We start from the raw sequence: 26,451 nt of genomic DNA on the forward strand, positions 1-26,451 counted from the left end.
AGGGTTTTCGTTTGTTCGTTTTGTTTTGCTCTGCTTTGCTTTGTTTTGCTTTCCATCGCGTTGGTAAGAGCGTAAATAAAAAGGCGATTCCTGTGTCTACCACTAATGTAAGAGCTATTTCAAGTGCGACGTGGTGCGGCTTTTCAAATGCTTGTGGGCATTTCTCTGTTGTTGATTCTTTTTTTGTGTGTAACAAAGTGGCATTTTCATGTCCGGACGGGGAGACTTTATCATTCCGACATGAAGCCACCCTTAAGTCCTCTGAGGCGTGTCTGTCTGCAAGGCTTGTATTTTGGAAATGTTTTTTTGAAACGGAGAACGACTTTGAAATAGGCTTCCGCCGGCGCCTCGCGATCCAGGTAAGATTGTAGCAAGAACGCAGCGGCAGTGGGGCTTGCTGTAGTCGTGGCTGAGTGGTTAAGGCAATGGACTAGAAATCCATTGGGGTCTCCCCGCACAGGTTCCAATCCTGCCGACTACGTTGTCCGCTTTCAGTCGGTGTGTTTCGGCACAAGCAAAGAAGCGCGCCTCTTTGCTGTTCCTGGTGGTTTTAAAACGCCCAATCGCTTGTACCCGCTGCCTTAGAAATAAGTTCTTCAGCGTCCGCAAATGGCATTTTGCAGCTGGAAGCAGATGTCGACGCGTTTTGCACAGAGCACCAAAAAAGCGTCTTTTTTGAAGGCCCAGGCACTGAGCATTGGTGGTTCAGTGGTAGAATTCTCACCTGCCACGCGGGAGGCTCGGGTTCGATTCCCGGCCAATGCAGTGGCTTTTGCAGCGAGCGGCTCCATCACTTGCATCCCCTTGCAACTCGCAACTGAAAACCCACTGAAGCTAAGCAGGTGTGAGCCAGGTCAGTACCTGGATGAGGATGAGCTACAGGGAAAAACAAAGCTTCCAGCTGGAAGCGGTGTTAATGGTGCCGGCGGGGGGGCGCTCACCCTGAGGTCTGTGCGGGTCCCAATGCCCCAGTATAGTGACGGAGATGCTGTGTTGTAAAAGGGCGCTGTCTTTTGGATGAGATGTAAAACCGAGGTCACAGCGCTCTGTGGTCATTCAAAATGACCACCAAAACCTTTGACAAAAGCTCTTGGTAATTGATGGTCTTCAATAATGCTTCTCCTTTAGGTACATTTTAAATCAGCTGAAAAATGCTGTGAAATGGGGGGGCACTTCAGGCCAGTGTAGGATTTGGGTTACAAGAACCATGAAACTGCACGAGAAAGCCCGTACACTGATTACACGGCTTTCTATTCAAAGGAGGACAAAAGAAATTCCCTGAGTTTGATTTTTTGCAGCACAGAGAGGAGCACTGTCGTGAGGCTGGTTAGCTCAGTTGGTTAGAGCGTGGTGCTAATAACGCCAAGGTCGCGGGTTTGAGCCCTGTATGGGCCAGGTCTAGGTCCAGGTCCCTGTTTGTGAAACAGGCAAATGACTGTCTCAGGGGCCCATTCCTCATTCTCAAGACACATGTATGCAGTATGTACACCGTGCATTGAGCAATAGGGACTGAATACACCACAGGTAAGGTTAGAAGTCATTCTGAGGTGCCACAGGTGAGGGATACAGCTAGGCATCCGAAATGTAGGGTTTGAGACCCTTCAGGAGTACTGCATCCTTTGAGACAGACCCGTGCATGTTAAACAAATGATCATTTCTTTCGGCATTAGGGACTAAATATACTAAACATATGATGCTAAAATGTTATTTTCACATATATTAATGTAATAAATGATTGCTTATGCTTTAGAAACAAATCTAATTAAAATAAAAGCTTAAGTTTTGTATTTATCTTGTACCATAGAACATGATTTTCTTTGTATTTCAAGCCCACAAAGTGTCCAAATGACGCACTACATGATATAAGGAAGATTATCACATGCATATCGGTATTATCTTTCTTATGAAAATGCATTCCTTTCATTACCTTTTACTTTTTAAAATGAACTCAAATTGAGTATAATGTAATAATTTAAGTAGAATAGATTCTAATAATATAATGATCCAGTGTTTTGCACTACTTCACTGCTTCACTGCTCTATGCCATCTGGAAATAAATCCTCAGACTGCTTACTGCCCTGGGCATGTACCAATAAATTAAAGGAGCACATCTGTTTATCACTGCGTTGAAGCAGGAGACACACAGTCTCTGCAAACACATCCTAGATACAGTGTTCCAGCACCTTTGACCTCATCCAGAACGTATCATTTCTTGAAAGGGATTGCTGTCCGAATGCACATCTGAATCCCAAGCAGAATCTCTAGTAAAATACGATCATTTGTGAAACAGGCAAATGACTGTCTCAGGGGCCCATTCCTCATTGTCAGACACATGTATGGAATGCTTTCACCGTGCATTGAGCAATAGGGATTAAAAACACCGCAGGTAAGGTTAGATGTCATGTTCTATGATCATTTCTTTCAGCATTAGGGACTAAATATACTAAACGTATGATGCTAAAATGTTATTTTTACATATATTAATGTAATAAATGATTGCTTATGCTTTATAAACAAATCTAATTAAAATAAAAGCTTAAGTTTTGTATTTATCTTGTACCATAGAACATGATTTTCTTTGTATTTGAAGCCCACAAAGTGTCCAAATGATGCACTACATGATATAAGGAAGATTATCACATGCATATCGGTATTATCTTTCTTATGAAAATGCATTCCTTTCATTACCTTTTACTTTTTAAAATGAACTCAAATTGTGTATAATGTAATAATTTAAGTAGAATAGATTCAGGTAGGAAATATAGAGTCATGATGTTTATGGCTGACATCATTTCACATGGGTGAATTTTAAGCTAAGAAATAAAAACATTTACAATGAAGATACCATTGCTTAATTTTAAATGCCTTTAAAAAATAAATACCTCCTGAGAATAATTTGCCACTCCCAGATCCTTGGTAAGGTACTGTTTGAATCCAATCAGGAGAGGAGCATCCAGGGAGTGCTTTCTATAGAGTCCAGCTTGGGCCACTCTCTTCCGGCCTGCTGATACTTTTTAACTACTCAGGGCCTGTAAGGATATAAAACACCGGTTTAAACATTTTATACCTATAAGACAAATTAGAATTTTAGTAAAAAATAGATACATCTGAAAAATAAAAAGTCTTACTGCTGATAGAGTTCTTCAGAGCTCACATCTTCCCCTTCCTTATCCGCTTCTGTTTCAGTTTCTAGAGCAGCCTCTGGCATCTCTTCCTCCTGGACTGCGGCCTCTTGCTCAGGGCCGCTGGAATGCAGGTAGATTCTTTTCAACATGCTTTTACATAATATGTTGTAACAATGATTTCAAAAAGAAACTACAGAAGCCTTACAGATTAAAAATATCTCACCTTGCCAATGTGTCTTCAGGCTTCCCATGTACAAAAAGGCCCAAGGACTCTAGCAGTCTTACAACCACTATCCTGTTTGCCTCACCAGACACGATCTCTATTCTGTGGTAATCCACGATGACCCCGTTCTTCAGGTGATTCATCATGTCCTCCCTCGCCTGTTGAGAGGCCATCCTGATGTTTTCTGCCGTGGCGTGCTTCATACACGCCCTCTTCAAGTGAGCAGGAAGCTGATCAAGAGTATTCAGGCACATCTTGCACACCAGGGGAATCCTCGCGGGTTTCCTTTGAAAATAAATAATACCATCTGTGTATAGAAACAAGCTAAGACTGATTTCTTAAATTATCCTTAATTTTCTCTCTCATAGTTTGAGCATAATGATTTTATTGCATTTATATAAGAATTGCTCATTGCTCCTAAATAAATAATGGTTTCATAAAAAAGTGAACACTTGGTCTCAGTCACAGACTTTCCAATAGAAGCCATTGTGGAGTTCAGCAACTGCAGGTCCTAGAAGTGGGGAAGGAATTTTAAAAGAGAAATTGAATTACAATACAGAAGGAATGGCTGAGGGATCACTGAAATATATATATATACAAATTCCAAAGACTGAGTCCATATAGAAACAACTACCTTTCATTTTCAGTATAAGAAAAAAAAAACATTATCTTCCAAAGCATCATAAAATTGTCCCTTCTTCCAGACTCTACTTCTCTCTTGTAGTAGTATAGCAGACCTTTCCAGGTGAGCAGATCACAGAGTCCGAAATGAGCTTCCTCCATCAAGCAAAGTACCTGAACATGACTCTGTCTTCATAAAAGCGCCCCTGTAATAAAGAAATTAAATCCGAAATCAAGAGGGCAGTTGCCTACTGAAATACAAGAAGTCATCAATTTTAACCTAGCAACACATTAAAGGCTGCATCTATACAAGTACGATTCTAGAAATGCTCACCAGATTACGTTTTAAGAAGGAACTGCGCCTCAGGTTCCGCCGAGATCTTAACTCGGATGGCAGGATTCAGAGTCCGGAGTGCGGACTGATGGCGCACGGAGGGTCCATATACTGTGGATCCCTCAGTGATCTTCCGCGTATTCAAACCGCCAGCGTGTGACTCCCCTGTCCCCGTGACCTCATTGCTCTGCTCTCTCCTCTGTGCAGCTGAGCCCGACTCACGGTAAAATGGAAAAAAATATGCCCTCGACGTGAGATTTATTCTGGAGCGAGCCAGTGTTGCGCATACCTGCCTTCAAAGCAGTTAACCCAGGTTCGATTCCCGGCCAACGCAGTTACGAATGTTTTCAAATGCTGTCATGAGCCTTGGATTGTGACTAGCAAAGCGAAGCCTTTTGAAAGAGCTAAAGCACTGCAAAACGGAATTGAAGGAGAATCTTACAGGGGATTCTGAGCAGTGTCTGCATACATGCAGTCAGATAAAGGTGCTGAAAGCTTGAGCTACTCTCAATGTCATGCTGCCCTTCCCCGGAGTAAATCTGTTACATTGAAAGAATGCTTCTGGCAGGTTCAAAAAGAGACCCTTGTTAATTGGAGAAATCAATGATTTCGAATGAATTCTGTATGCGTTAAAAGACAGCTATACACAGAAAACATGCAGGACACTGCTCATGATGTTTCCCGAGCAGAAACACAGTGCGTTTTTCCAAGCCATTTGACAAAGCCCACCCACTGAAAACTGCAGCAGATCGTGTAAAGACGTTCAACTTTGTAACTACTGCACGCACAGGAAGCAGAATAAATTCCTCTTTTCAAACTGTCAAAGGTTTGCTTTGCGAACGCTGCAGGACATCGCACAATCTCTTTTGAATGGGGACAAACGATTTCTTATGGGGCGCAGTAAGTACAGACGTTTAAAATGCTCCACTCATGCCGACGATGCAGCATGAAGAAGCGCAACCTAACGTTTGACAGACAAAAGCCAGGCGCCGCTACGAGCAATATGAAATCATACTGACAAGCACACGGCGTTTCGCGCTGACACAAAAGTAATCTCGACAGACGCTGTTCTCTGCATAAAGCTGAAAGAGCTAAAGAGCGTTTCTGTTGACACGTAACAAGTTCGTTTCTTTCTACCATGATATCACCGTGACCAAATCTGTCTTTAAACACCTTGCTCAGTCTCTGACGAGACTGTCAAAAATTGCTTTCGCCGATTGTATTGCAAACCGGCGGAAGCGGGGTATTGGGAAAAGTTTTCAACTAGCAATAATCGCGCCTCGGCTAACCCTCACAGGCTACGATACTGCCACTGCGCAAAGCTGACGGTTGCCAGGCAACCGCGGGGATCCTATGGAAATCGTTATCGATCGTGTCATGGCATGTCGTTGCTATAACGCTTCATATTTGTCGTCTTCTTCTTCTTCTAGCTTGAGGTTTTGAAGAATTTCATGACAGACAAGGGCTCCGTTGGGAACAAAGGGCGTTGTGAGAAAACCGTTGCTTATTTTCAGCAGCAGAAATACAACCCTTTAAATACAAGATGACAGAACAATGACGAAGGGCATGCCGGGAGGAACTCATGCACTACAGAGGAAAGGGGGCGGGCACGTACAGTTCACATTCAAGCCACAAGTACTCCTCTTGGATGTTGCACAAACAAATCCTAACGTCTTGAAAGCATTGCAGCATGTTTGTGTCCCACTTCCCGTGGCTGCGGGACGACTGACACGAACGGACAAACACAATCTGTGGCGTTTAGCGTGACATAGTCTTGCAGGCATCGTGCTGTCTCACTGCAATATTATACCGCTGGAGGAAACAGTCCATCTGGCCATGAAACTCATTTGAACGTCTAGCTACAGCAACTAACAATATCATGATTTATTCAGGATGTGTGGAATCAGCACGTCCCGGAGACAGCTTCCGAAATCGTGAGCATTCTCTGGTGGTAGGGGCGTTCAAGATGGCGCTCAGGTGGGAGGTAAAGTTTAGTGGTTGGGGAGTTTTTTTGAGTTTTTCATGACCTGAATGTTAATTTTTGCTTTTTTTGACTACAGAAAAATAAGGACTTGACTTACTAGTTGTTTAAACTTCAGTTATAATTGAAAGAAAAAAAAACGATTTTTTTTTAGGTTTAAAAAGTCCGATATGAGTAACACTGGGAAAAGAAAAGAGAGTGCTGGGTCTTCGAAGGAGAACTCTAAGATACCTCAATCGTATATGTATAGCACTACAAAAAAATCGATGGCAACTAAAGGGAAAAGTGAAGCAGCTGCAGGGGCAGCAAGAGGGCGGAGGCGCCGCGCGCCCGGCCGAAGTGTTGGACCGGTGCGCTTTACGTGCTGAAATAAACACGCGACAGCCCCGAAATGTTTCCAGAGTGCTGTGCACTGAAGACTTGCCTGGTGCTCCTCCGTGCAGATTCTTTGTCCTCCTCCAGTGCGGGACGAGCCAACACAAGGGAGCGCATTCGCCAACATCCAGGCACGCAATGCGATTTGGAAAGCAGCTCCTTTCCAAAGAGTTGCACACGAACGATCCTTCAGTCCCGCTCGGGGGGCATGGAGCCCCCGCCACACACAGCTTCAAGTAGCGAGTCAGGCGCCAGGGCTTTCGCTTACGGCCACACCACCCTGAACACGCCCGATCTCGTCTGATCTTGGAAGCTAAGCAGGGTCGGGCCTGGTTAGTACTTGGATGGGAGACCGCCTGGGAATACCAGGTGCTATAAGCTCTTGCTCTCCCGGCCAGCAGGGGTCGCCGTTGGTGCCGTAGGCTTTGGGAGGAAAACCTGCAGGATGGAAAGGTGATCTATAGCCTCATCTCTAGAGATGTTTTGTTGCTGTGGCATGTGTGTGACCCATATTCCAAAAAAAAAAACCCGTCTGTAAAACGAATATCGAAGCTGCCTCTAAATCTGCAAATGAAGATGAGTCGATAAACCACTCGTTTTTCGTATAACTAGACATATATTCATTTGTTACCGATTTCATTCATTGAGCACGGATACAATAGAGGTACAGCCATTCACTGTTTGACATGTCTGCACTGGTACAGAACCGAGCAATCAGAAAACGGGTGAAACTGTCTTTAGACTCAGCATACAGTACCGAGGCCCCCCATGACCAAATAAAGGCTAACCTCGATAATCAGCCTAAAGAACGCAGACTACAGCAAAACGACTGACTTTGAAAAGGGAATGAACGTCCGGAAGGAGTAGTGGAACTAGCTTGAGATGCTTCTCCGGACCCCTAACTAAAAGCCAGCGAGAACCAGCAGCGGCGTCCACTCCTGTTGAACCGGGATCCTTCCGCAGCCACGCAGCTCGTGGTGTCCTAACCCTCCCGTATCTGATTTTGGACCAAGCACATCAGGGGAGAGCGCGAACGCAGTCCCCCACTACCAGAAATTATGCAGTCGAGATTCCCACATTTGGGGAATTCGCAGGGGTCAGCACAGCCGGAGTGCAATGGCCGAGCCTCGCTCTGGTTGAATCTCCTTCTTGATCAAGATATCTCCCCTGCCAGGTAAGTATGAGTTGTACAGGCCCCTGCAAGCGGCCCGCACCCACAGCACAAATCGCGCAGCCTAGGCCACCTCCTCGCCCCGCACGCCACCGCCTCCTGCTGGGCCCACTCTTTCGCACACTCACACGCCACACTAACACTCAAAAGTGTGGGCAAAACGAGAAAACGAGCGCGCCGTTTCCTACACATCTGCAGTCGCCGTTGTGCATTCGCAGCATGTCCCGGGATGCAATTCGGCCTCATTTGCATAACTCCAGACCGGCAGATCGCCACGCAAGCTCACGACGTGCGCCTGCCACACACCAAACAAACCTTTTCAGCAATTTCCAAAAAACGGGCCTGCTCGCCTGCCCACAAGGCTCCGTCTCTTACCTGCTCTCCAGAGCCTGCTGCCTTCTGTGCTTTTCTCTCGGCACCGCTGCAGCGCACACAACTCCTGCAGCGGGAGGGGGGGAGAAAGTTCCCGCGCTCCGCCGCAGGGAAGGCTCGCTCCGTGCGCACACGTCCTTTCGATGCCAGTCCAACAAGTGCTCCGCATTAGCTGCGTCGGGGCCTCACCTCACCTCGCACTGCCCCCTCCTTGAATGTCTGCCGCTGGGCATGCCCCGCTCTCCTCCGCCTTATCTTATCGCGTGTGAGCACCGACAATGGCCACAATGCCAGGGAATGGCACCTGTAAAGTGTTAATTGGGGCACAGGAACAGCCCGTCTCGTCTCGGGGGGGCCGGCTTCAGAGACAATACAGCAAACACAGCGGGGCGGGGGAAGAAGACGACACCACACATGCGGGTACATTCAGCTCCGGCGGGAACGAGACATTTGTCGGTCTTTTCAAGTGCCGAGAGCCGAGCAATCCTTCACTTGTATCGTTTCTCCCCGGTGACTAGATCTGGCCCTGCGACTCTCGACTGGGCTCACCCCCGGGGCAGCCCAGCAGGTGTGAGCCTGGCCGGCACCCGGATGGGAGATTCCACCCCGGAAAAGCTCCGGTTGCTGCTGCTCCTGCAAGAGGTGTGACGGGGACCAGTAGGGAGCGCTCACCCTGCGGGCTGTGTGGCTCTCTTACGCCCCAGCCTCCTGATGGCGACACTCTGCTGCACAAACAGAGGTCAAACCGAGGTCCCGACCCTCCTTGGCCATTAGGAAACCCCAGGGCGTCTCTCAAAAAGAGACGCCGGGGGTGTCCCTCTGGTGTTAGTGCTCCCCTTTACCCATCAGTCGGGGTCTCCTCCTAATCCCCGTCTCACCTGTAACAATCAATGACGAGGCCCCCCTGTCCGTGAGATTTAGTACTCGCGCAAGAGACCGGGGGCAGAGCGCGAACGCGGTCCCCCGCCCCCCACAAAGTGCGCGCTCCGTGTCCTGCAACACAGCGGAAGGGCAGCGAGAAGGAGCCTCTTGCTCTGACGCCGCAAGGCCACAAGAGGGCGGAGGCGCCGCGCGCCCGGCCGACGTGTTGGACCGGTGCGCTTTACGTGCTGAAATAAACACGCGAAAGCCCCGAAATGTTTCCAGAGTGCTGTGCACTGGAGGTTTTTGTCTGGTGAAGACTTGCCTGGTGCTCCTCCGTGCAGATTGTTTGTCCTCCTCCAGTGCGGGACGAGCCAACACAAGGGAGCGCATTCGCCAACATCCAGGCACGCAATGCGATTTGGAAAGCAGCTCCTTTCCAAAGAGTTGCACACGAACGATCCTTCAGTCCCGCTCGGGGGGCACGGAACCCCCGCCACACACAGCTTCAAGTAGCGAATCAGGCGCCGGGGCTTTCGCTTACGGCCACACCACCCTGAACACGCCCGATCTCGTCTGATCTTGGAAGCTAAGCAGCGTCGAGCCTGGTTAGTACTTGGATGGGAGACTGCCTGGGAATACCAGGTGCTGTAAGCTTTTGCTCTCCCGGCCAGCAGGGGTCGCCGTTGGTGCCGTAGGCTTTGGGAGGAAAACCTGCAGGATGGAAAGGTGATCTACAGCCTCATCTCTAGAGATGTTTTGTTGCTGTGGCATGTGTGTGACCCATATTCAAAAAAAAAAACCCGTCTGTAAAACGAATATCGAAGCTGCCTCTAAATCTGCAAATGAAGATGAGTCGATAAACCACTCGTTTTTCGTATAACTAGACATATATTCATTTGTTACCGATTTCATTCATTGAGCACGGATACAATAGAGGCACAGCCATTCACTGTTTGACATGTCTGCACTGGTACAGAACCGAGCAATCAGAAAACGGGTGAAACTGTCTTTAGACTCAGCATACAGTACCGAGGCCCCCCATGACCAAATAAAGGCTAACCTCGATAATCAGCCTAAAGAACGCAGACTACAGCAAAACGACTGACTTTGAAAAGGGAATGAACGTCCGGAAGGAGTAGTGGAACTAGCTTGAGATGCTTCTCCGGACCCCTAACTAAAAGCCAGCGAGAACCAGCAGCGGCGTCCACTCCTGTCGAACCGGGATCCTTCCGCAGCCACGCAGCTCGTGGTGTCCTAACCCTCCCGTATCTGATTTTGGACCAAGCACATCAGGGGAGAGCGCGAACGCAGTCCCCCACTACCAGAAATTATGCAGTCGAGATTCCCACATTTGGGGAATTCGCAGGGGTCAGCACAGCCGGAGTGCAATGGCCAAGCCTCGCCCTGGGTGAACCTCCTTCTTGATCAAGGTATCTCCCCTGCCAGGTAAGTATGAGTTAAACAGGCCCCTGCAAGCGGCCCGCACCCACAGCACAAATCGCGCAGCCTAGGCCACCTCCTCGCCCCGCACGCCACCGCCTCCTGCTGGGCCCACTCTTTCACACACTCACACGCCACACTAACACTCAAAAGTGTGGGCAAAACGAGAAAACGAGCGCGCCGTTTCCTACACATCTGCAGTCGCCGTTGCGCATTCGCAGCATGTCCCGGGATGCAATTCGGCCTCATTTGCATAACTCCAGACCGGCAGATCGCCACGCAAGCTCGCGACGTGCGCCTGCCACACACCGAACAAACCTTTTCAGCAATTTCCAAAAAACGGGCCTGCTCGCCTGCCCACAAGGCTCCGTCTCTTACCTGCTCTCCAGAGCCTGCTGCCTTCTTTGCTTTTCTCTCGGCACCGCTGCAGTGCACACAACTCCTGCAGCGGGAGGGGGGGAGAAAGTTCCCACGCTCCGCCGCAGGGAAGGCTCGCTCCGTGCGCACACGTCGTTTCGATGCCAGTCCAACAAGTGCTCCGCATTAGCTGCGTCGGGGCTCCGGCGTGTCGCACCTCACCTCACCTCGCACTGCCCCCTCCTTGAATGTCTGCCGCTGGGCATGCCCTGCTCTCCTCCGCCTTATCTTATCGCGTGTGAGCACCGACAATGGCCACAATGCCGGGGAATGGCACCTGTAAAGTGTTAATTGGGGCACAGGAACAGCCCGTCTCGTCTCGGGGGGGCCGGCTTCAGAGACAATACAGCAAACACAGCGGGGCGGGGGAAGAAGACGACACCACACATGCGGGTACATTCAGCTCCGGCGGGAACGAGACATTTGTCGGTCTTTTCAAGTGCCGAGAGCCGAGCAATCCTTCACTTGTATCGTTTCTCCCCGGTGACTAGATCTGGCCCTGTGACTCTCGACTGGGCTCACCCCCGGGGCAGCCCAGCAGGTGTGAGCCTGGCCGGCACCCGGATGGGAGATTCCACCCCGGAAAAGCTCCGGTTGCTGCTGCTCCTGCAAGAGGTGTGACTGGGACCAGTAGGGAGCGCTCACCCTGCGGGCTGTGTGGCTCTCTTACGCCCCAGCCTCCTGATGGCGACACTCTGCTGCACAAACAGGCGCCGTCCTTCGGGGGAGGCGTCAAACCGAGGTCCCGACCCTCCTTGGCCATTAGGAAACCCCAGGGCGTCTCTCAAAAAGAGACGCCGGGGGTGTCCCTCTGGTGTTAGTGCTCCCCTTTACCCATCAGTCGGGGTCTCCTCCTAATCCCCGTCTCACCTGTAACAATCAATGACGAGGCCCCCCTGTCCGTGAGATTTAGTACTCGCGCAAGAGACCGGGGGCAGAGCGCGAACGCGGTCCCCCGCCCCCCACAAAGTGCGCGCTCCGGGTTCCCTCTCGGGGCCCTGCAACACAGCGGAAGGGCAGCGAGAAGGAGCCTCTTGCTCTGACGCCGCAAGGCCACAAGAGGGCGGAGGCGCCGCGCGCCCGGCCGACGTGTTGGACCGGTGCGCTTTACGTGCTGAAATAAACACGCGAAAGCCCCGAAATGTTTCCAGAGTGCTGTGCACTGGAGGTTTTTGTCTGGTGAAGACTTGCCTGGTGCTCCTCCGTGCAGATTGTTTGTCCTCCTCCAGTGCGGGACGAGCCAACACAAGGGAGCGCATTCGCCAACATCCAGGCACGCAATGCGATTTGGAAAGCAGCTCCTTTCCAAAGAGTTGCACACGAACGATCCTTCAGTCCCGCTCGGGGGGCACGGAACCCCCGCCACACACAGCTTCAAGTAGCGAGTCAGTCGCCGGGGCTTTCTCTTACGGCCACACCACCCTGAACACGCCCGATCTCGTCTGATCTTGGAAGCTAAGCAGCGTCGGGCCTGGTTAGTACTTGGATGGGAGACTGCCTGGGAATACCAGGTGCTGTAAGCTTTTGCTCTCCCGGCCAGCAGGGGTCGCCGTTGGTGCCGTAGGCTTTGGGAGGAAAACCTGCAGGATGGAAAGGTGATCTATAGCCTCATCTCTAGAGACGTTTTGTTGCTGTGGCATGTGTGTGACCCATATTCAAAAAAAAAAACCCGTCTGTAAAACGAATATCGAAGCTGCCTCTAAATCTGCAAATGAAGATGAGTCGATAAACCACTCGTTTTTCGTATAACTAGACATATATTCATTTGTTACCGATTTCATTCATTGAGCACGGATACAATAGAGGTACAGCCATTCACTGTTTGACATGTCTGCACTGGTACAGAACCGAGCAATCAGAAAACGGGTGAAACTGTCTTTAGACTCAGCATACAGTACCGAGGCCCCCCATGACCAAATAAAGGCTAACCTCGATAATCAGCCTAAAGAACGCAGACTACAGCAAAACGACTGACTTTGAAAAGGGAATGAACGTCCGGAAGGAGTAGTGGAACTAGCTTGAGATGCTTCTCCGGACCCCTAACTAAAAGCCAGCGAGAACCAGCAGCGGCGTCCACTCCTGTCGAACCGGGATCCTTCCGCAGCCACGCAGCTCGTGGTGTCCTAACCCTCCCGTATCTGATTTTGGACCAAGCACATCAGGGGAGAGCGCGAACGCAGTCCCCCACTTCTAGAAATTATGCAGTCGAGATTCCCACATTTGGGGAATTCGCAGGGGTCAAAACAGCCGGAGTGCAATGGCCGAGCCTCGCCCTGGGTGAACCGATTTCGATTTTTAAGAACTTTATTTTCTTTTCACAAAAAAATACAGGAAATCACAAATCAGAAAGCTTTACATTAATATACATACTTAAAACAGTATATATGATCACATCTCATTACATTTTGACACGGTAACAGTTACATAGCAACAATTTTCTTTTTTTCTGGTGCAAATCACATTCTTTATTTAAACATGATAATGTTTTTCACAGTTTCTTGAGATGTTGACCTATGCTCTCTATTTCCCACTGATTTTCTGCTTCCTCCCTCCCTTCTCTCCACAGATCTCTGAGGTAATAGTTCTCTCGGGTGATGAACAGGGCCAGGCTACCTGCTGCCTTGACTGGGACCTCGATGCCTTTGAACAGCCCCATGTTCCTCACTCTCCACAGGGCGTCTTTCCCACTGTTCACCACGGCCCAGATCCTGTCAAACACGTCAGGAGGAAGCTTGACAGGAGAGATGCCGTATCTAACGAAAGCAGCGGTCAGGGTAAATTGGGGCGAGAGAGCCTGCAACCAATCTTCAAACTGGGCCCAGAAGGCCTTAGCAAAAAAGCAGGACCACAGGAGATGGGTCACAGTCTCCTCCTCGCCGCAGCCCACCCTAACGCAGCGGGGGCTGGGGGTGAGGCCCCTACGGTACAAGAAAGTTCGTACCGGTAAGCACTGGTGGACGACACTCCAGGCTAAATCTCTGTGAATGTTGCACAGAAATTTAGAGGATGTGTGTTTCCACACCTTCCTTGTTTGGGCTGATGTTAAAATGCCCACAGGGGTCTGCCTATTGTTCTGGGGTGCTACGAAATCTTCCAGTTTTTGGACGCTGACATCTCGGAGGGGAATATGGCCAATTGGGTGAGATCTTAGAAAACTTTTAACTGTCCCATAAATTGCAGGGCATGTGTCAGAGAGTGGGACGTCCAGCTTGGGTCTGACACCCCACACTCTGAACACCTCCCTACCTACCCAGAGCCTGGAAAAATAAGTCCAGGTACGCGCTGCAGGTGCTGTTGCAAAGCCTCTCAGCACAGAGGCCAGGAAAATGCACAGCAGCTTCGTAGCAATATCTGGGACAGACTTCCCCCCTGAGGGTAGCGGCCTGTACATTATTTCCCTTCTGAGTCTTTCCTGCTTCCCACCCCATAGAAATTGAAACATCAATCTCCTCAGCACCGCCGCAACACGGTGTGGGATTGGGAAGGTAGAAGCCAGAAAATTCAAGACAGGCAAGAGCTCGGCTTTGATGACCAGCACCTTCCCTGTCATGGTGAGGTCTCGGTCCTTCCATTGCATCAGTTTTTTGTTTAAGATTGGCAATTTGTTCTGCCAATTTACTGTTCCCATCTCTTCTCCAAAATACACCCCCAGGACCTTAATTCTCTTCTCTTGCAGCCTGAGATCATGTCCTTCTTTTGGCTCCCTCCAGTTCTGATAAAAAATCTCACTCTTAGATGTGTTAATTTTTGCGGAGGAAGCCAAAGAGAACCGATCACAGCACTGCAGAGCTCTGCTAATTGAGGCATTGTCAGAGAGGAGCAGGGTGACGTCATCCATGTATAGAGATGTCTTTACCTCTCCTCCCCCACTTCCAGGCACTGGTATCCCATTAATGGCCTGATCCTGGCGCAAGGCACAGGCTAAGGGCTCCATAGCCAAAACGAATAACAAGGGGGATAATGGGCAGCCCTGCCTCACCCCTGAACAGACTTCAAAGGTGCGTGATCTATTGCCATTAACCATGACTCTGCTGTTGCTACCTGTGTACAGCAGGTTAATCCACTTTCTCATGATGGGGCCAAACTTCATGTGCTCAAGTACCGATGTTAAGTACTGCCGGTTTAGGCGGTCAAAGGCCTTTTCTAGGTCTACACCTAAAATGCACAGAGGGAGGGAGCGATCCTCAGAGTACAGACAGACATCCCTCAACAAGGCCAGGTTGTCGCTCATCAGGCGTCCTGCTATCCCACAAGTCTGTTCTTTCCCTACCAGTGAGGCCACTACATTTTGTAGGCGCAGGAAAAGGGCTTTGGACAGGATCTTAGTGTCCACGCCTAACAGGCTGAGGGGTCTCCAGTTCTTTATGTCATTTTTTGCTCCTTTCTTAAACAAGAGAGAGATAGTGCCTTCTCTTAAGGAGTCAGGCAGCAATTCTGTCTTGTAGCTTTCCTCGAATAGGAGCAGTAGCGGATCCTGAAGCAGATCCCAAAAGGTGCAATAAAATTCTTTAGGGAGCCCGTCAGCACCCGGAGTTTTCCCCTTCTGTAAGCTCTCCATAGCCTGTCTCAGCTCTTCTACTGTCAAATCCCTCTCAAGTACTTCCCTATCTTCTTCACTCAAAATGTTTTCTAGCTTTGAGGTAAAAAAATGAATATCTTCATCCTTTACCTCTGTAGAGCTGTACAGTCTTGAGTAGAAGGCCTCGGTGCAGGAGAGGATAGCACTCGGCTCTGTTCTCTCTCGTCCCTCCTCATCAACTACACTTTCCATGACAGTCTTGGAGCCTACCACTTTCCTGAAAAAGAAGCGAGTACACTTCTCATTTTCTTCCAAGAACTGCACTCTGCTTCTTAACAGCACTCCTCGACTACTTTCTTCGGCTATGCTCCGGATGTCCTTTTTTAAAAGGGCGATATCCTCGAGCACATCGAAGCCACTGTGCAGCATCGTGTAGAGACGCTGCAGCTGCCTCTGTTTCCTGGCTAGCACTCCTCTCCGTCTGGCAGCAGCCTTCCTTCCCTCAGCCATGAAAAAGGCCTTTGTCCTCACCTTCACCTCCTCCCACCACTCTCCTACTGACCCGTACAGACACTGCAAGGACAGCCACTGTGATAGTTTCTCCTTGTAGCGGGATACTACCCCCTCGTTCTCTAGCAGCTTTGTGTTGAGTTTCCAGAGGCCTGGGCCAAAGACAGTCCCGCCCTGGAGTTCCACTCTACACCCTAAAGCCTGATGATCTGAGAAGAAGACAGGCTGAAGAGTGACCCCAACAACTTTCACTCTCTCTGAGACAAAGCAATAGTCAATTCTGGAGCTGCTATTCCTCCCTGACCATGTATATCCTGCTGTTGTGGGATATATACATCTATATGTGTCTGAGAGTTTAAAGTCTTGAACTAAGTTTTGCAGGGCCAGTGAGCTGGAATCCAATTTTATCGGCGAGCTAGACTGCCTGTCTGTGTGCTCTAAGATACAATTAAAATCCCCTCCCACTATCACGTCTGTGCTGCATAACAATAGGGGGGAGAGTGCCTTGAGTAGCTCCACCCTTCCTCCTACGTCAGTAGGGCAATACACATTGATTAGCCGCAGGTTAACGGTCCCCCATTCCACATCCACACACAGCAACCTGCCATCTATGACCCTCTGAATACTTTTCAATTTGAATGCCCATCCTTTGAAAAGAATGGCCACGCCAGAGGCTCTGTTGTTATTGTCCCCTGACCAAACAGAAGGCCCTTTATCCCACCTATCTTCAAAACTTTTATACCTCTCTTGATAGGCTAAAGCACACTCCTGCAACATCAACACATCTCCCTCTCTCTGCTGGAGGTAATCAAAGACAGACTGGCATTTAACTCTGTCATTGATACCTCTTGTGTTAAGAGAAATTATGTTAAGAGCCATATTACATAAGAAAGTGGAACCAGTCTTTACAAAACACATTTCTCTTCGGTCTCACCTGTTACCTTTTTCTTTTTCTTTTTCTTCTTACCAATTTCCTGCCAGCCATCCTCTGAATGAGCCTTCATCAGGGTGGCAGCAGTAAAAGCGTTCACAGAGTCCATTTCAAGGAAGGGGGTAGAGGGAGGGGTGGAGAGGTTCCAGCTGTCCCCATCGCCATGCTCTCCTTCCTCCTCGCTCGGGGAGAAAACAGAGTCATTTTTTCTTTTCCTCAAGTCCAGCTCCTGGGAGCACTGAGGGGAAAGGGGTGCAGCCGATGCACCAGTCTCCTCTTCCCCCTCACCCACCAGCTGCTGCAGATCCTCCGTGATGGACTGGATGGAGGAGAGGAGGGCATCTGTAGCACTTGCAGAGTCTGAGAAAAGCAGCTCCGCTGAATCCTGGGTATCCTCGCTGGACCCGCTCCACCGGGGGGCCCCACACTGGCCCTCGTTCTGAGGAGCAGGAGTGGGGGAGGGGTCCTCGCTGTTCTCGGGGGTTTTCAAACCCTCGTGCTTGTCTGGTGCAGTCTGCGGTTGTGGGAGCGTAGTGGATTTCTCTTCCACCAGCCCCGGAGCCACAGCAGGACTGATCCTGGCTGGAGGCTGAGAGTCTTTGTCCAACAAGGGTTCTTTGTTTGACTTGTTGTTTGCTTTGGCTTTTCGGGCCGGTTTGGCTGAAACAAGCACTGCCTCATCCTTTCTCATTTTGAGTTTATTGGCGTAGGCGTGAGGGCAGTTCTTAAAAACGTGTCCTTCCGAGCCACATAAATTGCACTTTGGCAGCATTGAACAGTCAGAGGCTAAATGTCCCTGTTTGCCACAGGTCTTGCAGCATTTCACAGTGCAGGACGATGCCAGGTGTCCCACAGCACCACAGCGCCGACACACCTTTGGTTGTCCCACATAAAACACATAGCCATTGCAGGCGCCCAGCCGGATTGTAGAGGGCAGGTGCCTTAAGCCTCCATTTACGCTGTCCGGTAGCAAGCGAACCTCGAATTTCCTTGCTCCTGTTTTTATACCATCAACATCTCTAACCTCAGTTCCATGGTGGACGGTGCAGTACTGGTTAAGCCAGGTGTGAATGTCCTCCGTCTTTGCCAGTTCCGAGAACATAACAACATGCACCGTTTTCCTCTCTCTCTGTGTCAGAGGCTGCAAGTTGATCTTCTCAAGTGCAGGAACTTTGCCTCTTTTTGCCTCAAACACATCCACGCATTGTTCAAACAGAGGATAGGTAGCAAATACAACCTCAAATGCTTTCTGACCTGGGAGAGCGAAGATGAAATCCAAGTGCCGAGGTTCAAAGCCAAGTTCCTTCTGTAACACTTTTCTGCTGAACTGCATACGATCCATGAAGAGGTCATCCAAGAGCTCAAAACGTACAGCATTCTTACGGGATCCAAAGGTTGCCATTTCAAAAACCGCAAATCGAACACTGCTTCCAACAAAAGAAAAACAATCCAACTACTCCACCTACAGGCTGATCAAGGTATCTCCCCTGCCAGGTAAGTATGAGTTAAACAGGCCCCTGCAAGCGGCCCGCACCCACAGCACAAATCGCGCAGCCTAGGCCACCTCCTCGCCCCGCACGCCACCGCCTCCTGCTGGGCCCACTCTTTCACACACTCACACGCCACACTAACACTCAAAAGTGTGGGCAAAACGAGAAAACGAGCGCGCCATTTCCTACACATCTGCAGTCGCCGTTGCGCATTCGCAGCATGTCCCGGGATGCAATTCGGCCTCATTTGCATAACTCCAGACCGGCAGATCGCCACGCAAGCTCGCGACGTGCGCCTGCCACACACCGAACAAACCTTTTCAGCAATTTCCAAAAAACGGGCCTGCTCGCCTGCCCACAAGGCTCCGTCTCTTACCTGCTCTCCAGAGCCTGCTGCCTTCTGTGCTTTTCTCTCGGCACCGCTGCAGTGCACACAACTCCTGCAGCGGGAGGGGGGGAGAAAGTTCCCGCGCTCCGCCGCAGGGAAGGCTCGCTCCGTGCGCACACGCCCTTTCGATGCCAGTCCAACAAGTGCTCCGCATTAGCTGCGTCGGGGCTCCGGCGTGTCGCACCTCACCTCACCTCGCACTGCCCCCTCCTTGAATGTCTGCCGCTGGGCATGCCCCGCTCTCCTCCGCCTTATCTTATCGCGTGTGAGCACCGACAATGGCCACAATGCCGGGGAATGGCACCTGTAAAGTGTTAATTGGGGCACAGGAACAGCCCGTCTCGTCTCGGGGGGGCCGGCTTCAGAGACAATACAGCAAACACAGCGGGGCGGGGGAAGAAGACGACACCACACATGCGGGTACATTCAGCTCCGGCGGGAACGAGACATTTGTCGGTCTTTTCAAGTGCCGAGAGCCGAGCAATCCTTCACTTGTATCGTTTCTCCCCGGTGACTAGATCTGGCCCTGCGACTCTCGACTGGGCTCACCCCCGGGGCAGCCCAGCAGGTGTGAGCCTGGCCGGCACCCGGATGGGAGATTCCACCCCGGAAAAGCTCCGGTTGCTGCTGCTCCTGCAAGAGGTGTGACGGGGACCAGTAGGGAGCGCTCACCCTGCGGGCTGTGTGGCTCTCTTACGCCCCAGCCTCCTGATGGCGACACTCTGCTGCACAAACAGGCGCCGTCCTTCGGGGGAGGCGTCAAACCGAGGTCCCGACCCTCCTTGGCCATTAGGAAACCCCAGGGCGTCTCTCAAAAAGAGACGCCGTGGGTGTCCCTCTGGTGTTAGTGCTCCCCTTTACCCATCAGTCGGGGTCTCCTCCTAATCCCCGTCTCACCTGTAACAATCAATGACGAGGCCCCCCTGTCCGTGAGATTTAGTACTCGCGCAAGAGACCGGGGGCAGAGCGCGAACGCGGTCCCCCGCCCCCCACAAAGTGCGCGCTCCGGGTTCCCTCTCGGGGCCCTGCAACACAGCGGAAGGGCAGCGAGAAGGAGCCTCTTGCTCTGACGCCGCAAGGCCACAAGAGGGCGGAGGCGCCGCGCGCCCGGCCGACGTGTTGGACCGGTGCGCTTTACGTGCTGAAATAAACACGCGAAAGCCCCGAAATGTTTCCAGAGTGCTGTGCACTGGAGGTTTTTGTCTGGTGAAGACTTGCCTGGTGCTCCTCCGTGCAGATTGTTTGTCCTCCTCCAGTGCGGGACGAGCCAACACAAGGGAGCGCATTCGCCAACATCCAGGCACGCAATGCGATTTGGAAAGCAGCTCCTTTCCAAAGAGTGGCACACGAACGATCCTTCAGTCCCGCTCGGGGAGCACGGAACCCCCGCCACACACAGCTTCAAGTAGCGAGTCAGGCGCTGGGGCTTTTGCTTACGGCCACACCACCCTGAACACGCCCGATCTCGTCTGATCTCGGAAGCTAAGCAGCGTCGGGCCTGGTTAGTACTTGGATGGGAGACTGCCTGGGAATACCAGGTGCTGTAAGCTTCTGCTCTCCCGGCCAGCAGGGGTCGCCGTTGGTGCCGTAGGCTTTGGGAGGAAAACCTGCAGGATGGAAAGGTGATCTATAGCCTCATCTCTAGAGATGTTTTGTTGCTGTGGCATGTGTGTGACCCATATTCCAAAAAAAAAACCCGTCTGTAAAACGAATATCGAAGCTGCCTCTGAATCTGCAAATGAAGATGAGTCGATAAACCACTCGTTTTTCGTATAACTAGACATATATTCATTTGTTACCGATTTCATTCATTGAGCACGGATACAATAGAGGTACAGCCATTCACTGTTTGACATGTCTGCACTGGTACAGAACCGAGCAATCAGAAAACGGGTGAAACTGTCTTTAGACTCAGCATACAGTACCGAGGCCCCCCATGACCAAATAAAGGCTAACCTCGATAATCAGCCTAAAGAACGCAGACTACAGCAAAACGACTGACTTTGAAAAGGGAATGAACGTCCGGAAGGAGTAGTGGAACTAGCTTGAGATGCTTCTCCGGACCCCTAACTAAAAGCCAGCGAGATCCAGCAGCGGCGTCCACTCCTGTCGAACTGGGATCCTTCCGCAGCCACGCAGCTCGTGGTGTCCTAACCCTCCCGTATCTGATTTTGGACCAAGCACATCAGGGGAGAGCGCGAACGCAGTCCCCCACTTCTAGAAATTATGCAGTCGAGATTCCCACATTTGGGGAATTCGCAGGGGTCAGCACAGCCGGAGTGCAATGGCCGAGCCTCGCCCTGGGTGAACCTCCTTCTTGATCAAGGTATCTCCCCTGCCAGGTAAGTATGAGTTAAACAGGCCCCTGCAAGCGGCCCGCACCCACAGCACAAATCGCGCAGCCTAGGCCACCTCCTCGCCCCGCACGCCACCGCCTCCTGCTGGGCCCACTCTTTCACACACTCACACGCCACACTAACACTCAAAAGTGTGGGCAAAACGAGAAAACGAGCGCGCCATTTCCTACACATCTGCAGTCGCCGTTGCGCATTCGCAGCATGTCCCGGGATGCAATTCGGCCTCATTTGCATAACTCCAGACCGGCAGATCGCCACGCAAGCTCGCGACGTGCGCCTGCCACACACCGAACAAACCTTTTCAGCAATTTCCAAAAAACGGGCCTGCTCGCCTGCCCACAAGGCTCCGTCTCTTACCTGCTCTCCAGAGCCTGCTGCCTTCTGTGCTTTTCTCTCGGCACCGCTGCAGTGCACACAACTCCTGCAGCGGGAGGGGGGGAGAAAGTTCCCGCGCTCCGCCGCAGGGAAGGCTCGCTCCGTGCGCACACGTCCTTTCGATGCCAGTCCAACAAGTGCTCCGCATTAGCTGCGTCGGGGCTCCGGCGTGTCGCACCTCACCTCACCTCGCACTGCCCCCTCCTTGAATGTCTGCCGCTGGGCATGCCCCGCTCTCCTCCGCCTTATCTTATCGCGTGTGAGCACCGACAATGGCCACAATGCCGGGGAATGGCACCTGTAAAGTGTTAATTGGGGCACAGGAACAGCCCGTCTCGTCTCGGGGGGGCCGGCTTCAGAGACAATACAGCAAACACAGCGGGGCGGGGGAAGAAGACGACACCACACATGCGGGTACATTCAGCTCCGGCGGGAACGAGACATTTGTCGGTCTTTTCAAGTGCCGAGAGCCGAGCAATCCTTCACTTGTATCGTTTCTCCCCGGTGACTAGATCTGGCCCTGCGACTCTCGACTGGGCTCACCCCCGGGGCAGCCCAGCAGGTGTGAGCCTGGCCGGCACCCGGATGGGAGATTCCACCCCGGAAAAGCTCCGGTTGCTGCTGCTCCTGCAAGAGGTGTGACTGGGACCAGTAGGGAGCGCTCACCCTGCGGGCTGTGTGGCTCTCTTACGCCCCAGCCTCCTGATGGCGACACTCTGCTGCACAAACAGGCGCCGTCCTTCGGGGGAGGCGTCAAACCGAGGTCCCGACCCTCCTTGGCCATTAGGAAACCCCAGGGCGTCTCTCAAAAAGAGACGCCGGGGGTGTCCCTCTGGTGTTAGTGCTCCCCTTTACCCATCAGTCGGGGTCTCCTCCTAATCCCCGTCTCACCTGTAACAATCAATGACGAGGCCCCCCTGTCCGTGAGATTTAGTACTCGCGCAAGAGACCGGGGGCAGAGCGCGAACGCGGTCCCCCGCCCCCCACAAAGTGCGCGCTCCGGGTTCCCTCTCGGGGCCCTGCAACACAGCGGAAGGGCAGCGAGAAGGAGCCTCTTGCTCTGACGCCGCAAGGCCACAAGAGGGCGGAGGCGCCGCGCGCCCGGCCGACGTGTTGGACCGGTGCGCTTTACGTGCTGAAATAAACACGCGAAAGCCCCGAAATGTTTCCAGAGTGCTGTGCACTGGAGGTTTTTGTCTGGTGAAGACTTGCCTGGTGCTCCTCCGTGCAGATTGTTTGTCCTCCTCCAGTGCGGGACGAGCCAACACAAGGGAGCGCATTCGCCAACATCCAGGCATGCAATGCGATTTGGAAAGCAGCTCCTTTCCAAAGAGTTGCACACGAACGATCCTTCAGTCCCGCTCGGGGGGCACGGAACCCCCGCCACACACAGCTTCAAGTAGCGAGTCAGGCGCCGGGGTTTTCGCTTATGGCCACACCACCCTGAACACGCCCGATCTCGTCTGATCTCGGAAGCTAAGCAGTGTCGGGCCTGGTTAGTACTTGGATGGGAGACTGCCTGGGAATACCAGGTGCTGTAAGCTTTTGCTCTCCCGGCCAGCAGGGGTCGCCGTTGGTGCCGTAGGCTTTGGGAGGAAAACCTGCAGGATGGAAAGGTGATCTATAGCCTCATCTCTAGAGATGTTTTGTTGCTGTGGCATGTGTGTGACCCATATTCCAAAAAAAAAACCCGTCTGTAAAACGAATATCGAAGGGGTCAGCACAGCCGGAGTGCAATGGCCGAGCCTCGCCCTGGGTGAACCGATTTCGATTTTTAAGAACTTTATTTTCTTTTCACAAAAAAATACAGGACATCACAAATCAGAAAGCTTTACATTCATATACATACTTAAAACAGTATATATGATCACATCTCATTACATTTTGACATGGTAACAGTTACATAGCAACAATTTTCTTTTTTTCTGGTGCAAATCACATTCTTTACTTAAACTTGATAATGTTTTTCACAGTTTCTTGAGATATTGACCTATGCTCTCTATTTCCCACAGATTTTCTGCTTCCTCCCTCCCTTCTCTCCACAGATCTCTGAGGTAATAGTTCTCTCGGGTGATGAACAGGGCCAGGCTACCTGCTGCCTTGACTGGGATCTCGATGCCTTTGAACAGCCCCATGTTCCTCACTCTCCACAGGGCAACTTTCCCACTGTTCACCACGGCCCAGATCCTGTCAAACACGTCAGGAGGAAGTTTGACAGGAGAGATGCCGTATATGACGAAAGCAGCGGTCAGGGTAAATTGGGGCGAGAGAGCCAGCAACCAATCTTCAAACTGTGCCCAGAAGGCCTTAGCAAAAAAGCAGGACCACAGGAGATGGGATACAGTCTCCTCCTCGCCGCAGCCCACCCTAACGCAGCGAGGGCTGGGGGTGAGGCCCCTACGGTACAAGAAAGTTCGTACCGGTAAGCACTGGTGGACGACACTCCAGGCTAAATCTCTGTGAATGTTGCACAGAAACTTAGAGGATGTGTGTTTCCACACCTTCCTTGTTTGGGCTGATGTTAAAATGCCCACATGGGTCTGCCTATTGTTCTGGGGTGCAACGAAATCTTCCAGTTTTTGGACGCTGACATCTCGGAGGGGAATATGGCCAATTGGGTGAGATCTTAGAAAACTTTTAACTGTCCCATAAATTGCAGGGCATGTGTCAGAGAGTGGGACGTCCAGCTTGGGTCTGACACCCCACACTCTGAACACCTCCCTACCTACCCAGAGCCTGGAAAAATAAGTCCAGGTACGCGCTGCAGGTGCTGTTGCAAAGCCTCTCAGCACAGAGGCCAGGAAAATGCACAGCAGCTTCGTAGCAATATCTGGGACAGACTTCCCCCCTGAGGGTAGCGGCCTGTACATTATTTCCCTTCTGAGTCTTTCCTGCTTCCCACCCCATAGAAATTGAAACATCAATCTCCTCATCACCGCCGCAACACGGTGTGGGATTGGGAAGGTAGAAGCCAGAAAATTCAAGACAGGCAAGAGCTCGGCTTTGATGACCAGCACCTTCCCTGTCATGGTGAGGTCTCGGTCCTTCCATTGCATCAGTTTTTTGTTTAAGATTGGCAATTTGTTCTGCCAATTTACTGTTCCCATCTCTTCTCCAAAATACACCCCCAGGACCTTAATTCTCTTCTCTTGCAGCCTGAGATCATGTCCTTCTTTTGGCTCCCTCCAGTTCTGATAAAAAATCTCACTCTTAGATTTGTTAATTTTTGCGGAGGAAGCCAAAGAGAAACGATCACAGCACTGCAGAGCTCTGCTAATTGAGGCATTGTCAGAGAGGAGCAGGGTGACGTCATCCATGTATAGAGATGTCTTTACCTCTCCTCCCCCCACTTCCAGGCACTGGTATCCCATTAATGGCCTGATCCTGGCGCAAGGCACAGGCTAAGGGCTCCATAGCCAAAACGCATAACAAGGGGGATAATGGGCAGCCCTGCCTCACCCCTGAACAGACTTCAAAGGGGCGTGATCTATTGCCATTAACCATGACTCTGCTGTTGCTACCTGTGTACAGCAGGTTAATCCACTTTCTCATGATGGGGCCAAACTTCATGTGCTCAAGTCCCGATGTTAAGTACTGCCGGTTTAGGCGGTCAAAGGCCTTTTCTAGGTCTACACCTAAAATGCAAAGAGGGAGGGAGCGATCCTCAGAGTACAGACAGACATCCCTCAACAAGGCCAGGTTGTCGCTCATCAGGCGTCCTGCTATCCCACAAGTCTGTTCTTTCCCTACCAGTGAGGCCACTACATTTTGTAGGTGCAGGAAAAGGGCTTTGGACAGGATCTTAGTGTCCACGCCTAACAGGCTGAGGGGTCTCCAGTTCTTTATGTCATTTTTTGCTCCTTTCTTAAACAAGAGAGAGATAGTGCCTTCTCTTAAGGAGTCAGGCAGCAATTCTGTCTTATATCTTTCCTCGAATAGGACCAGTAGCGGATCCTGAAGCAGATCCCAAAAGGTGCAATAAAATTCTTTAGGGAGCCCGTCAGCACCTGGAGTTTTCCCCTTCTGTAAGCTCTCCATAGCCTGTCTGAGCTCTTCTACTGTCAAATCCCTCTCAAGTACTTCCCTATCTTCTTCACTCAAAACGTTTTCTAGCTTTGAGGTAAAAAAATGAATTTCTTCATCCTTTACCTCTGTAGAGCTGTACAGTCTTGAGTAGAAGGCCTCGGTGCAGGAGAGGATAGCACTCGGCTCTGTTCTCTCTCGTCCCTCCTCATCAACTACACTTTCCATGACAGACTTGGAGCCTACCACTTTCCTGAAAAAGAAGCGAGTACACTTCTCATTTTCTTCCAAGAACTGCACTCTGCCTCTTAACAGCACTCCTCGACTACTTTCTTCGGCTATGCTCCGGATGTCCTTTTTTAAAAGGGTGATATCCTCGAGCACATCGAAGCCACTGTGCAGCATCGTGTAGAGACGCTGCAGCTGCCTCTGTTTCCTGGCTAGCACTCCTCTCCGTCTGGCAGCAGCCTTCCTTCCCTCAGCCATGAAAAAGGTCTTTGTCCTCATCTTCACCTCCTCCCACCACTCTCCTACTGACCCGTACAGACACTGCAAGGACAGCCACTGTGATAGTTTCTCCTTGTAGCGGGATACTACCCCCTCGTTCTCTAGCAGCTTTGTGTTGAGTTTCCAGAGGCCTGGGCCAAAGACAGTCCCGCCCTGGAGTTCCACTCTACACCCTAAAGCCTGATGATCTGAGAAGAAGACAGGCTGAAGAGTGACCCCAACAACTTTCACTCTCTCTGAGACAAAGCAATAGTCAATTCTGGAGCTGCTATTCCTCCCTGACCATGCATATCCTGCTGTTGTGGGATATATACATCTATATGTGTCTGAGAGTTTAAAGTCTTGAACTAAGTTTTGCAGGGCCAGTGAGCTGGAATCCAATTTTATCGGAGAGCTAGACTGCCTGTCTGTGTGCTCTAAGATACAAT

General features: G+C 51.0%; 9 non-coding genes and 2 pseudogenes across 9 annotated transcripts; 6 read left to right on the top strand and 5 right to left on the bottom strand.

Moving 5' to 3' along the window:
* Nucleotides 1-694: 694 nt before the first annotated feature.
* trnag-gcc (transfer RNA glycine (anticodon GCC)) lies at nucleotides 695-765 on the top strand. Its single transcript has one exon. It is a non-coding gene; the product is annotated as a tRNA-Gly (tRNA).
* A 4,720-nt stretch (nucleotides 766-5,485) lies between these two features.
* LOC148642933 (U4 spliceosomal RNA) lies at nucleotides 5,486-5,627 on the bottom strand. Its single transcript, XR_015929426.1, has one exon. It is a non-coding gene; the product is annotated as a U4 spliceosomal RNA (small nuclear RNA).
* Nucleotides 5,628-6,921: 1,294 nt separating this feature from the next.
* On the top strand, nucleotides 6,922-7,040 carry LOC148642934 (5S ribosomal RNA). The gene has a single exon (XR_015929193.1). It is a non-coding gene; the product is annotated as a 5S ribosomal RNA (ribosomal RNA).
* Nucleotides 7,041-7,677: 637 nt separating this feature from the next.
* Nucleotides 7,678-7,841, bottom strand: LOC148642935 (U1 spliceosomal RNA). The gene has a single exon (XR_015929489.1). It is a non-coding gene; the product is annotated as a U1 spliceosomal RNA (small nuclear RNA).
* Nucleotides 7,842-9,601: 1,760 nt separating this feature from the next.
* Nucleotides 9,602-9,720, top strand: LOC148642936 (5S ribosomal RNA; annotated as a pseudogene).
* Nucleotides 9,721-10,356: 636 nt separating this feature from the next.
* Nucleotides 10,357-10,520, bottom strand: LOC148642937 (U1 spliceosomal RNA). The gene has a single exon (XR_015929230.1). It is a non-coding gene; the product is annotated as a U1 spliceosomal RNA (small nuclear RNA).
* Nucleotides 10,521-12,327: 1,807 nt separating this feature from the next.
* Nucleotides 12,328-12,446, top strand: LOC148642938 (5S ribosomal RNA; annotated as a pseudogene).
* Nucleotides 12,447-13,082: 636 nt separating this feature from the next.
* LOC148642939 (U1 spliceosomal RNA) lies at nucleotides 13,083-13,252 on the bottom strand. Its single transcript, XR_015929150.1, has one exon. It is a non-coding gene; the product is annotated as a U1 spliceosomal RNA (small nuclear RNA).
* A 6,940-nt stretch (nucleotides 13,253-20,192) lies between these two features.
* On the top strand, nucleotides 20,193-20,311 carry LOC148642940 (5S ribosomal RNA). The gene has a single exon (XR_015929175.1). It is a non-coding gene; the product is annotated as a 5S ribosomal RNA (ribosomal RNA).
* Nucleotides 20,312-20,947: 636 nt separating this feature from the next.
* Nucleotides 20,948-21,111, bottom strand: LOC148642941 (U1 spliceosomal RNA). The gene has a single exon (XR_015929278.1). It is a non-coding gene; the product is annotated as a U1 spliceosomal RNA (small nuclear RNA).
* A 1,807-nt stretch (nucleotides 21,112-22,918) lies between these two features.
* Nucleotides 22,919-23,037, top strand: LOC148642942 (5S ribosomal RNA). Its single transcript, XR_015929199.1, has one exon. It is a non-coding gene; the product is annotated as a 5S ribosomal RNA (ribosomal RNA).
* Nucleotides 23,038-26,451: the final 3,414 nt, after the last annotated feature.

Source organism: Lepisosteus platostomus, chromosome 22, assembly GCF_059453375.1.
Source record: "Lepisosteus platostomus isolate fLepPlt1 chromosome 22, fLepPlt1.hap1, whole genome shotgun sequence".
In the NCBI taxonomy this organism is placed as follows: Eukaryota; Metazoa; Chordata; class Actinopteri; order Semionotiformes; family Lepisosteidae; genus Lepisosteus; species Lepisosteus platostomus.